Source organism: Amblyomma mixtum, chromosome 8 (genome assembly GCF_055824585.1).
Source record: "Amblyomma mixtum isolate Tamu chromosome 8, ASM5582458v1, whole genome shotgun sequence".
Classification (NCBI taxonomy): domain Eukaryota; kingdom Metazoa; phylum Arthropoda; class Arachnida; order Ixodida; family Ixodidae; genus Amblyomma; species Amblyomma mixtum.
This window is the reverse complement of record NC_143019.1, coordinates 21,158,125-21,167,117: the sequence shown is the minus strand read 5'-3', so window position 1 is coordinate 21,167,117 and position 8,993 is coordinate 21,158,125. Positions and strand designations below refer to the sequence as shown.

At 52.0% G+C, this 8,993-nt stretch overlaps 1 pseudogene; it reads right to left on the bottom strand.

Annotated features, from left to right (window-relative positions):
- Positions 1-5,120: 5,120 nt before the first annotated feature.
- Positions 5,121-7,126, bottom strand: LOC149331635 (uncharacterized; annotated as a pseudogene).
- Positions 7,127-8,993: the final 1,867 nt, after the last annotated feature.

The following is an 8,993-nucleotide window of genomic DNA, read 5'->3' as shown; positions in this document are numbered from 1 at the left end:
ACGGGCTGCTGGGATGACTTTGAATCCTGCGAAAGCCCAAATAGCGCGGACCCGGGTTCAGTTACTAGGGTTCACGCTGGGCGAGGGCTCCATTGAGCCTGATGCGGAGAAACTTCGAGCCATACTCGAATTTCCCGCGCCCAAGGACGTACGCGGCCTCCGCCGCTTTCTGGGAATGGCCAATTTTTATCGGTCGTTCATCCCGTCCTGTGGCCGCGTGCTGGCACCCTTGACCAAGCTCTTGGGAAAGACTGCAGCGTGGCGATGGGGGCCCGAGCAAGAGCGATCCTTTCGCCTCCTGTCTAGTGCCATTGCCGAGACAGCGCAGCTCAGGCTACCTGACCTGACCAGACAGTTCGTAGTCCAGACTGACGCGAGCGATCTGGGTTTAGGAGTAGTTCTCCTACAGGAATTCGATGGCGTGCTGCAACCGCTGGCCTTTGCCAGCCGCTCCTTGCTGCCCTCGGAGAGGAATTATTCCGTGACCGAGAAGGAGTGCCTCGCCATCGTGTTTGCACTGCGCAAATTTGACGTCTACCTTGACGGAACGCAATTCGTGGTGCAGACAGACCACAGTGCGCTCAGTTGGCTGATGCGGCTCCGCGAGCCTGCGGGTCGGCTGGCGCGCTGGGCTCTCCTGATACAGCATTACGACTTTTCGGTGCAGTATCGGAAGGGGAGCACAAACGTGGTAGCTGACGCGCTATCCCGTGCCCCACTCGCCAGCGGCGCCTTGACGCCTGTAGGCGGAGGGGGCGAAACAGCGGACGAGCCGCCGGGCGGCAAGGAGGGGGAGCCCGCAAACGGGTTAACCCATTCCGCTAACCAGGCAAGCAGCGCTTCGCAAAGCGAACGAGAGGCAAAGCTCTTCGTGAGCGCCTCGGAGTTGCCGACGCGAACGGAAATTTTGGCTGCAAACCTGAGTGGGGACGAGACCAAGCTCCCCTCTGGGATGACTGGAATCGTTTTCAGCCGTAAAGAGCTACTGAAAGCCCAGCAAAATGACCCCTTTTGTCGCGAGGTGAGCGACGGTCTCAGGGAGACGGAGCGCCGTGACGCTACTGGTATTGTAGCGGGCGCAGGGGGGCAGAAGCCAGCGTGTGTCGCGGCGAACCCCGGGGATTCATATTTGCTGGACAATGACGGGCTCGTGCTGAAGTACATAGCCACCGATGACGAGTCCATCGACCCGTTTAAGGTGGTTATCCCCAAAAGTCTAAGAGGCGCACTTTTGCGATTCTCGCATGACGAACCACTGGCCGGTCATCTGAGTGGCTCCAAAGTTTTTGCAAAACTGAGTCAATCGGTGACGTGGCCCGGCATGAAGCGTGACATTTTCCGCTATTGCCGTTCCTGCCATGTCTGTCAAGCGGTGAAGTCACGGGGCGGCAAGCCGCCTGGAATGATGAAACCAATTGACAGTGTGCGTCCGTGGCAGATGGCCACCTGCGATTTGATGGGGCCTTTCCCCAGGAGCAAGCAGGGGTTCATTTACCTGATGGTAGTCGCTGACCACTTTTCCAAATGGGTTGAGTTGTACCCCCTTCGGAAAGTGTCAGCACGAGCGGTGCTGGATAAACTCCAGGAAGTGTTCTGTCGGTTCGGCTTTCCGGAAAGACTGATCACGAACAATGCCTCCTATTTCACCGCTCGGGTGTTCGGTAACACGTGCCATTCCCTCGGAATCGAGCACTACACCACTTCACCCTACCCCCCCCAGTCCAATTTGACCGAGCGAATCAACTGAACGCTAAAGCCAATGCTTGCGGCCTTTGCCGAGTGTCAAAAGGATTGGGCAGACCATTTGAGCGAGTTTGCGTTCGCCATCCGAACAGCTGAGAATCGCTCAACTGGTTTCTCTCCCGCCTTCCTCAATTTCGGGAGGGAGCTGGCGAATCCGATGTCAAACGTCGTGCAGAGCCAGCTCGGGGATGAGCAGACGCGGGCAGACTGCTCTGCTTATGCGTCGACGCTTCGGGACCGGCTTGGTCGGGCTCTCAACAGAGCAAGGCAGAGTTTGGCGGCAGCCAGAGCCCAACAGAAGGCTCAATATGACCGCAAGCACCGCCGCCTGACTTTTCAGGTGGGTGATCTTGTCCTGAAGCGCAACCACGTACTTAGCGATGCGAGCAAGGGGTTCTCAGCCTCGCTCGCTCCTAAGTGGCTTGGTCCGTACCGAGTGGTCAGAGTCTGGTCGCCACTCGCGTACCTGCTGGAGGATCCCCTTACGGGGAAAACCAGCCGTGCCCACATCGCAGACCTGAAGGCCTACGCGTCACGGTCTGACGAGCTTGCGCCGGTACCCATTGGTATCAAAGGCAAGCGCAAAGGCACAACTGGTGCTGCGGAACGCAAGCGTACGGAGCACCGGTACAATCTGAGGCGACGGTCACCGGTGTGATTGATGCCGGACTTGCGGACTTTTCCGCAACCGAAGGCACGCAGCCTCAGCTAGCTGGCGAGCTTTCTCGTCAGGCCCTACCTAGGCGAAGCACGGTGTGTTATTTTTTTTGTTTGTTTTTGCAGTATGCTCAGTTCCAGTCTTGTGTGTTTATCAGTTTATTTATTTGTTTTTGTTTGAGTCAGTTTCTAGCCACTTTCGTTTCCTGCTGGCTCGTCTGTTTTTGTTCTAACGTACCGAGATGTACATAGGCAAACTTCAGCCCGCTCGTGCTTGCTCTTATCTTCTAGAAGGAATAGATGGGATTAGGTGTCGTTTGCACGGCGCGCCTTTTCTCATTTCCGACCCGACTGTGGGTGGTTGGCTCGTTAAGGAGCCGTGTGTCGCGGTGCGAGTTTTGTGCGGCCCGTATGGAGGGGAAGTTGGCGGGGCGTTTGGGGCGATGGGGGGCGGAAAGTGCACCCTTTGACCCTCGCCGCGGCGCCTCTGGACGCTTCTGATGGGGGGGGTCGTTGTCGCCGACCAGCGTCCGCGCACGTGCCGGTGTATGCGTGTTTGTGGCTGTGGCTGTGTGCGCGCGTAACCATGAGCCGAGGCGACGCCTGTGAGTTGTGCCGCTGTGCTTCTGCGTGAGCGCGAGGATGAGAAGGACCCCTCGCTGTGGCCAAGGTTACACATCAGGACGCCGCCGAACATCCGCGCCCGTTTAAGCCGGCGTGAAGGGGGTGCACTAACTGTTTTGTGCCTGATGTCGTGTCCAAGGGCGCGAGGTCAGTGCTCTGCCGCGGCCCCGTCGTCATCAACGCACCCTACATCAACGGAAAGAAGACCGCCATCAGTCGTCGGCCCTCCCAACCCGTTCAACTTGAAGTCTGCGAGCGGTGAGTCGCCGACCGGCCCACTGGGCCGCGCCATCGAACTTTGAGGCTGACATCCACCTGTCACATATCTGTACAGTTTTATTCACATCTTCTTGTGTACCGTGTATATAATCTGCAAGCTGTTTTGATTTACTGAAGCGTACGCAAGTGTTTGTTTGTTTGCCTTGTTTTCCCTTTGTTTTCTTACGTTGTTCTGGCTGGAGCTGAAGTGTAGCTAGTTTCTTAATGTATTCATTTCTTTATTTTGGAACTGAAGCGTAGCTAGTTTTTTTTTTTAGTGTAGTCATTTCTTTATTTTGGAACTGAAGTGTAGCTAGTTTTTTTGTGTGTGTATTCATTTCTTTATTTTGGAACTGAAGTGTAGCTTTTTTTGTGTATTGATTTCTTTATTTTGGCCGCGTGCTTTGCCGATGGGTAGGAGGGCATTTAAGGAGAGGGGGATGTGGGAATCCTGGCTTTCCGCCGTCGCCTTTGCGCGGCTGTGCCGGCCTCCCGCGTTGTTTCCCCTCTTTCCCTTGCTCCCGCCTCAGGCGGTGGAGAGGCGGCTGGGTGACTAATCACTGTCATTTAGCCACAGCTCCGCCCCGGCTCCCCAAGGGCCTTTGCCATTGGCGCCTTTTGGCGGGAATCCGGGACCCGTTTTGGCGGCCGCGCATCCCGCGACCGTCCGAGCGGGGCCGAGAGAGAGACCCCTCCGAGACAGCGTAAGGTGCGTACGTTACTGTTTGTCCCTGCCGGCCTTTGCCGCTCGGACCAGTGCATATACTCGAGCTCGCCCGCACGTGTCCTCTGACCTGCAGCGGCTCGAGCCTGTCCAGCGGGGTCCAGCGACCTCCGACAGGCGTACCTTGCGTTGATTGCCCACTCTCTCTCGCAACCGGCCCAACGGTCGACACGAGAGGGAGATCACAGCACTGCCGCGGGGACATTCTCCTGCAGCGGCGTGCTAGCGGCACGCATTACTCGAGTCGCTTCGTGCGCGCAGCGGAGCCTTGCTCCTCGCGCGCCCCCGGGACTGGGTGACTATTGAGTGTGTGTGTATCAGCTAGAGGACGATGTGAATAAACGTCTCCTTTGTGAACTTGGAGGCCTATTTCTTTGCGGCGAATCGCTCTCCTCCCAGCGGAGGTTGAGTGCACTGCATCGGTGCCCCAGTGTGTGTGTGGTGACGGCTGATGGGGGCCTTGGCTCGCGCGAAGCTCGAACCCGCGGTGGGTGGTGGCCTGCGTCCACTTAGAAACCCACACATTGCATATGTTCGTTCACTGTTCATTTATTTTCTTTGTTGCGCATAGGCCCCAGCAAAAGAAAAGAGCCAGAGGACAACCTCGAGTTCTTTCAAAAGCGCCTTGATCACGATGTTCTTTGGCGCCAGAGAGAACACGACTTAGAAAAAGAAAGGCTCTCATTGGAACACAAGCGCATAGAGCTTGAGAAAGAAAAACTTGAACAGCGGAGGCAAGAATGGCTGGCAGAAAGAAGGGAGAAGGAAGAAGAAAGCCGCCTCAGAATGGAGCTTTTTGCCAGCCTTCAGCAGCAGCTTCAACGCCATTCTGAAGAGCGGGCAGAAGAGAGGCGCATTTTTCTCCAACAACAAAATGCATCCAAAGAACTAATAAAAACCCTCATGCAGCAGCAAAATAAATAAAACTGCACGCTGCTGTGTCAATTTCCGACGTGAAGAAGCAAAACCAGACAGCTCAATTTTTGCACCTTTATTCTGGAAGGCACAAAGTCTCTCTCTGCACCTTTCTGCCACCATTCTTTCAGTTCACAACTAAATAGATATCATGGAAGGTACTCGCTCAACGAAGGGGGGCGCAACCCAAAAAACACTCCTACTTGACTGCCATAGATGCACGTGTGGCAGTTTGAAAGGATGGTTGCCACTCGGTACATCTGCGGCACGTTCTGGAGCAGAATTTTTTTTTTTTTTTTTTTTTGAAGTCTAGAAATGCCCACAGACTCACAGTTTTCCCAAAACCCCACTCGACAGCTTGTCGAACCGTGCTCATTCCGGCATTAAACCGCTGCTGTTGCCGAGTTAAAGATGAACCAGCGTATGGACGCATGGGCAAAGGCCGCAGAGGATACGCTGGGTCCCCGTATATGGTGTAGTCGCGACCCTGCACCAGCCTCTCCAGTTTTTCATAGAGTCCACTTTCTCGCAGCATCCCTGTAAAAGACATGATGCATATGGTCATTATTAGGTCATGTGATTTAGGTTTGTGTGATTTTCAAGGCGATTATATCAGTTTGGCACTGAAGTTTTAAAGCATGTTTTTAGCTATCAGTGAAACTTTTTGCAACTACCACCGTGCAGTGCCGACATGTCCATTTCTTTTTTATTGCAAACTTATTACCCTTCATGCACATATGTGTACATAGCTTGAATGCTGTCTGCCAGTGATTGCAATGGAGGCCTGTACTGTACATAATAATAGTATGAAGACATACATACTTGGCATAATAGACCAGCACTGACAGATTGGACAGAAGAGAAGAGAGACAGGTGAGCTGTCGACTCTGAACATAAGACGAGCCCGGCACATGGCTGTAGCCAAAAGGTTGACACGAATAACAGAAGAACGGAGGCGGAAAACCCTTCCCATCTGCTAGTACTGTTCCATTGTATTGAGATGAACCACCCAGACCAACTCAGCCCTCTTCCGAGTACTTGGCATACATGCATATTAAAAATGAAATTAATGTGATTTCCACAGTATAGGGAGATTTTATACCTACCAGCTGTGCTATCACTCATTACGAAATGTGAGAGCAGGACAATATATTAGCGCTTATTCGAGTACAGAATGAAGTGGATGCAGCTCGAACCCACCAGCATCATGCCTGTGCCCAGGGAAGGGACCATCAAGCTCGCAGATGATGCCATTTGCGCACATGACTGCCTGGTACTTCACGGCATGCACTCGCTTGTGGCCCGAAAAGTAGATGTCATGGACGGTCGACAAATTGGTCTTGCAGTCCCATCCACAAAACCCCAGCAGTTTGTGAGCGGGGCACCCTTGTTGTGTACAGCCTGCATGAAAAGGAACACGCTGTGTGACGATACAACAAAATATAACAGTTTAAAAGGTTGGTACGTAATATAAAAAAATTAGCTGCAATGTCACTGAACCACGGACAAGGAGGTTAGCGCTGTCAGGAGAATAACTACAAATGCATAATGGCAACAAGTTGTACTACCTTGATTTCGCATGCAACAAAACAAACAATCTCGTTTACTCTCGATTCGCTCCTACCTCGACCAGTTTTCAATGACAAACTGGTTGGCATGGCAGTTAACTCCCGATGTCATAAAAACTCCAGTGAAATGTTCCGCCGAACTCACGTTTGCGTAATCCTCGAGGGCATCAACGTTCAGCCATTCATGTGAAGTCATGTCGTCAAGGAGGCGGCCGAAGTTCTCCTCGATGTGAGAGAATAGTTTTGAAACAATTCTGGACATGGCAGAGCAGTGTCGGCCGAAGATGGGCTCCAAATCCCACCATCGGTTCGGGTAGGCAAGGCGCCGCAGTCCCATCAGCAGGGCTTCTTTCCCCGTGACGCGCACACCTTGGCTGCTCTCAAGGAAGTCTGGAATTCCTAGTGCACATTTCAAAATATCGACATGTTCCTTTTGAAAGCGGAACATTCGTCGGAACTCTTCTTCTTCCACAGCATCTGTATTCAGCAGCCCGGCGCTCGATTTGTATCGTCGCGGCGCTCGTGCGGACCGCAGCCGATGTCCAAGAAAAAGGTCTTCGAGCTCCGCCCAGCTTAAATCCAAATACAAAAGTTGGTCACAGAGCACACTGGCGCGGCTTCGGTGTAATTTCGGCATGATGTCGTTGGAGAACTAGCCCAAACCACAACCGACGGCTCGCAGAACGAAAAGATCCAGGCATGAGATACCGCCGAGCTACGCTAGACTTGAGTTGGCTAAGAGTGACCGATTTTGCATCGACTTTAAAACCAAAAAAAGAGCTGTTTAAAAACACACACTTGCTACAGTTTTTTACTCTTAAATTGTGTGTCTGCGATAATACCAGTTTCTTATGACAAAACAAACGCATATTTTAAAATCTCTTTCAAGAGTATCTTTTTTGTTTGCCGTAGTGGCGCTGCGATCGATAAACGCAAGCCTGGCTCCGCTGCGTAGGGGAGACCTCTATTCTAAAGCTCACCGGCGCACTCGTACGTAGCGCTGGGGCCCGCTATTTCCTTGGGGCCCCCAAGCGTTGGGGCCCCCTATTCTAAAACTCCCTATTAAGCAATAGGAATTCTCATTGCGATTGAATAATTTCGGTATTGAACTTAGTATTCTAATTTAGCGTGTGTTCTGTGCAGTATGAAAATGTGCTTAAGTTCATGATATAGTCTCCGCGTTTCAAGCACATATAATTGTATGCCTATGTTTCTTCATGCGCCAGGTTCAAACTTTTTTCTTTCTTCCTGGTGACGTACCGCGATCGGTTAGTTAGGCCGAGCTAGTTCGTTCAACTTACTCTTTCTTGTTAGCACCCACTCACGTCTGTATTAAAAAATGTTTTTTACCGTCCCCTTTTCCACTTCCATTGCTGCCGCTTTTTCAGCGTTTAACCATGCTTATACCTTGCACGATTCTACGCTGCAATAAAAGCTTTCTTTTTTATCTAATCTCTGCTGCGCTTTAAGTTCGATTCGCTCTCTGCTATTCCCCGACTGGCACTTTGGAAATGGAAAATTGATTTTTGAAGGAAGGAAATGGCGCAGTAATTGTCGCACATATCGGTGACACACCGACCGTGCCGTAAGGGGAGGGAGGAAGGTGGGAGTGAAAGAAGAAAGAGAGAAATGTCCACAATGCTCACTGTACACACGAAGTTTGCTGAACCGCAGTTTGGAGCAATTTTGTTTCGTTTGGCAGAAAACGTTATACTGCAAAAAAGACGATGGGTGGTTGTCGCAGCGTCCACCACAAATCTGGAATCAATTAATGAGTTTTTCCCTAGACAAGTAGCACTTACGAAAGCCAAATCGAATTTCTCCGAGACAGAAAAAAGAAGTTTTCGGAAATCGCCTGGGCCCTTATCAAATACAGGCTATATTTTTATGGCCGTCCTTTTGACGTTGTGACAAACTACCGTGTGTTTTCCTAGCTTTTCGCGCCAAAAGACCCATCTGGCCGTCTTGCCAGGTGGTGGTGGTGAAAACTTTTATTTGGTGGAATAGAGTTTGGGAGCCACACAGTGGCCCCGCTACATGGTCGGCGTCCCTAGTCCGGGACACCGCATGAAGAGGCCCCGTCTCGCGCCCATTTCACCAGAGCCCTTTGGGACACGAGCGAGGAGCAGTTGAGGAGGGCAGTCTCCCATGCCTATCGGGAAGGGATAGGAGAAGGAGGGAGGTGGGAATTTTGAGTATATCCCCACACCATGTGGAATATATCACAGCTGACCATGTGGAAGATATTACAGGCCTCTCCACATTGCAGGCATCATCGATGCGTGTTAGGATCATAATGTTTTATGATTGCAGGACAGAGTAGAGTGGCTGTCGTTATAATGTGTTATGATTTCCCCGAACAGCAGTCTCCGAGCCACAAGAGCTGGGATGAGCAGCCGCGTAGTGGCCTCATTACCTCGCAAGCCCCGGTAGCCAGGAGCCCAAGTGATTCTGTTCGGTGTTGGATCAGTGGCAGTCCGCCTTAGAATACAAGCGGCTAAGGG